Source organism: Rattus norvegicus, chromosome 5, assembly GCF_036323735.1.
Source record: "Rattus norvegicus strain BN/NHsdMcwi chromosome 5, GRCr8, whole genome shotgun sequence".
Classification (NCBI taxonomy): Eukaryota; Metazoa; Chordata; class Mammalia; order Rodentia; family Muridae; genus Rattus; species Rattus norvegicus.
Genome location: NC_086023.1, coordinates 116823301 through 116827913, shown reverse-complemented (window position 1 = coordinate 116827913; position 4613 = coordinate 116823301).

Sequence of the window (4613 nt, the reverse complement as noted above, 5' to 3'; positions counted from 1 at the left end):
TTTTTCATCTGTGCCATATTTATTCAAGACCTACTGGTAAGTGTTAAGCAGTGTTTTCTGATTTCCAGGGCCTTCATTCTGATCACTGTGTTACCTCTCTTTCATGATGGTGTCTCAATATTATGTAGCTCAGACTATAGAGGACAAATACCTGTCTGGGGGGTACTGGACTCTAACTACTACACATAAGTATATCTCTAAGGTGCCAGGGAGAATTACAGTTTCCCTGGGCATCTACTTTTCTCCACACTCTTGGTTTTCATAAAAAGTGACTCTGCCAGAGCCTTGTTCCCTCCATGGTGGAAACAAGACTGGATGTGATATCACACTGTCAAGACAGAGTAAAAAGAAACTAACTGAGGTCCTTATAATATCACGTGCCTCTGGTTCTTAGGATTGAAGTACACATCTTTATGTACATATTAACTTTTAATAGTTTCTGAAATCAGTTGCTTGATAGGAAAATACTCCCTGTTTTAAATATAATATAATATTTTATTCTTCTTCTTAAGGTTAGCATTGCTGGTGACCTATTTATTGAAGCAATCTGGATTTCTACAATAAAAAGAATTTTCTATAAGTGACATAAGTAATATTTTGCTTATGTCACCAAATCTTATTTTGTTTGTTTCTACTCAGTGTCTACCTTCTGAAACAACAGAGGCCTATGTGATCCTCAAAACTAGGAATTTCACCTCAGTAAATTCAGCCTCCTGGTGTCAGCTTGTTAAAGCAAAAGGAAGAAAAGGGGGAAAGAAAGAGGAGGATAAAGAGAAAGGAGCAGAGGAAGATAATGATAAAGTTAGAATTTTAAGATTTTTCTTAGGGTGGTTAATATTACTATCTTTACAGTGCCTGGACCCTTTGATGCTAACCCTACTATGAAAAAGAGACTGAATTAAACATCTGCCTTAATACTAGAATATGGATGTGCTGCATTCACTTTGACATGAAGAAATGTTAGGAACATACAGTGAAATAAGTAGGCAGTAAGCAACTTGGCCATGTCTTTTTGTTTATGAGCCTATTTCTTAATGTTTGGTTTATGCTGGAATGTACTTGCACACTATCAAAGAAAGAAAATAATCACCAATTTCACCCAGCCGTAAATCAGGTTTGGCCTGAAAAATATACAAGTGCCATAGTGGTACAAATGTTATGGGAGTAACCAAACACTCTAAATAATTGGACTTAAGGCCCACCTGATGAGCTGGACCCCATACTTGACACTGCTAAAGTGGCCAAGAATCTGAAACTTGATAGGCCATGGGCCTAGGAGGAAGTCTAATATTATCATTCTGCTAAAAGAATGTAACAATAAAATAACTCCCAATGAAATACTGTTATACCCATAGATTAGTACCTTACTCAGACCTCCAGAGAAGATTTTTCTTGCAATAGATGGGAACTAACAGAGATCCACAGCTGGACAATTTGGAGAGAGTGAAAGATACTAGAGTACTCAGAACTAAATGGTATGTCTTCCTCAAAGCTCTGAGATCTCTATAGAAGAAGGGACAGGACGATTCTAAGAGTCAGAGGTGATAGACAACTCCAAGGGAATCGTGTCTTCTAGACATAGAAAGACTAGGAACATTAGAATTCATATATACTGTGCTAGCATTTATGAGATCTACCCAAGTTTAAGACAGACAAACTCCCAGCACTGGAATGGAGAAGTAGAGGCAAGGTCCTACTCCTAAACAAGACACTGCTTTCAGTTGATTCCTGCTGAGAAAAGAAAATATAATTTGTACAAGGGAGTGCTACTGGGTTTATCAACTTCCCTCCAGTAGAAGTTAGCAAGTGCAAAAGGACACCTTGGTTTTTGTTGCTGTTTCATTTTCGTGTGTGTGTGTGTGTGTGTGTGTGTGTGTGTGTGTGTGTGTGTGTGTGTGTGTGTGTGAGTTTCTTCTGTCTTAGTGGTTTGGTTGTTTTTGTGTTTTCCCCCATAGTTGTTTTGTTTGCCTGTTTTTGAGAGTAAAAGTAAGAAAGAAAGCATGAAGATGAGTGGGGAGAAAGGTAGGGATAATCTTGGAGAAGGTGGGAGGGAGAAAATCATGTCCAAAATCATGTACACGCACAGTCTCCACTCTCCTCGAGAGGCTACTGCTCTTCATTCTGAAGTAAAGGAAAATCTGCTTCTGTAGAGGTTGGTCTTCTCTTCGTTTGACTTTTAGATCACTTAGATCAGTTCCAATCTAGCATTTGAAGCTGAAATGGAGGAGAAATTTTAGAGCTCTCTACCTCAGCATTCACATCTGGGAAACCTTTTCTCTTTTTGTTACCCATCTCCTTCCTTTTGTTCTGAGTGCCATCACACTAAGAATGTGGCTACTTCCTGAGCTTAAAAGGACTTAATGGCCACGAGTCCCCTACTTGTAACCTCTTGATGTTGTTCTCCTTTATTTGTTGGTTTGTCGCTTTGTTTGTTTGTTTGCTGCCAATATCAGATTAAATGGAGAGATACTTGAAACAATCCCATTAAAATCAAGGACAAGACAAGCATACCCATTCTCCCCATATCTATTCAATACTTGAAGTTCTAGCTAGAGCAAAAAGACAACAAAAGGAGATCAAGGGGATACAAACTAGCAAAGAAGAAGTCAAGGAATCACTATTTGTAGATGATATGAAAGTATACAATAAGCAATCCCAAAAATTCTACCAGAGAACTTCTACAGCTGATAAACACCTTCAGCAAAGTGACTGGATATAAAATTAACTCAAATAAATCAATAACCTTCCTTTATACAAATGATAAACAGTCTGAGACAGAAAGTTGGGAAATAACAACATTCACAATAGTCACAAATAATATAAAATATTTTGGGGTAATACTAACCAAACACGTGAAAGATCTGAATGACAAGAACTCCAAGTCTCTCAAGAAAGAAATCAAAGAAAACCTCAGAAAATGGAGAATTCTCCCATGCTCATGGATTGGTAGAATTAATATAGTAAAAATGGCCATCCTAATAAAAGTAGATTCAATGCAATCCCTATCAAAATCCCAACATGGTTCTTCTGCAACTGAGAAAGACATCGTGCTCTGATAATAGCTATTTCTAACAGATATCCATAGAATTCCTTGAGCTGAGACCATGAAATTCAGCAATTCTGTACCTGTCTGCCTAGTTTACAGGTGCAATCTCCTTCTGTATGTTTTTAAATAACTAACGCGCTTTTTAAAATAAAACTGTATAAAGATCCACATTTGATCTGTGAGATGGTGGAGCCCATAGGGACTTGTACTTTGGTGTCCACTCAATTAATTCTAATCAGTTTACAAAGATGAGGCTTGCCACAAAAAGAAAGAGAGAAAGAAAGAAAGAAAGAAAGAAAGAAAGAAAGAAAGAAAGAAGGAAAGAAGAAGAAGAAGAAAAAAGATTTTTTTCAGTGCTTGAAAAGTAACCACAGTCAGGCCAAGCAAGGTGTCTGACTTATCTTTATACAGATGGGCAATAGGTAGAAGAAAGGCTTGAGGAGTCAATGATTTCTCACAAGACCATGTGACCCCTGAAAAGATTCTTTATTGTCCTTGACAGTAACAAAAGAATTTATTTCTGTTACCTACATTGCCTTAAATACCAAGCAAGAAAGCAGAACCAAGATTAGTCTTAAAAAGATGAAAGGATTCCAGCCCTCAGATATTATACCAAACTCTATAAAATGATAATTGGCAAAAATTTCTTCTCTTTCTCTTATACATATAATTTTATATGTACATAATATTCACACACACATACACACACACACACACACACACACAGAGAGAGAGAGAGAGAGAGAGAGAGAGAGAGAGAGAGAGAGAGAGAAAGAGAGAGATGACAATACCTTGATGCATTATAACATTGCATTGTCTATATCCTGCTGAGAAAGTCAGGCCTATATTCTTCAGTATTGAGGCCAAAGAATAAAGCTCTATTTAATAACTATGAAATACTATTTCTCAATAGAACAGTACTCCTCAATGAAGTAACATGTCCTTCTGTACCTTAATCACTCACATTGCCTGATTATAGAGGGCTACCAGATACTGAGAAAATATTTGTCATACCCATGTAATGTCTTTGGGATGTTGCCAGAGAATCTTATAAAAGTTACACAATATATTCCATTTCTCTTTGGATTGTCAATTGGGTGCTGAATTTAACTGACTTAGCTTACAAAGTATCCAGGTGTTTGTTCCTATGCAAGAGTCTGATATAACAAACAACTCATTATAGGTATCACCATATCTTTCTACAGGACTGAGAAATGGACCAGCCAGCTGCGTGGTTACATTTCACTTTACTAAACAAAGCTTATGTTTATCATGAAGTTAAATTTCTTTCTATATTAACTTTGTTTAATATAGAAAAGGCTGAAATAGAAGAGATCTTATTTTAACTTTTCAAAAAATGGCTGGTTTCGAACTTATGCTGGCCAGTGAAACATGTTTAAAGCTCTCCCAGCAAAGCAATGACATTATACCATGCAGTGAACAACAATGGCAAAACAAAACAGCACAAAATAACCAAGAACCATTAATTTTGCTAACTCTTGTGCTAGATCCTGTCAAGGATCCCTTAGATGTTTATCTATCCTGTTCTCTTCCTCATATAAGAGCA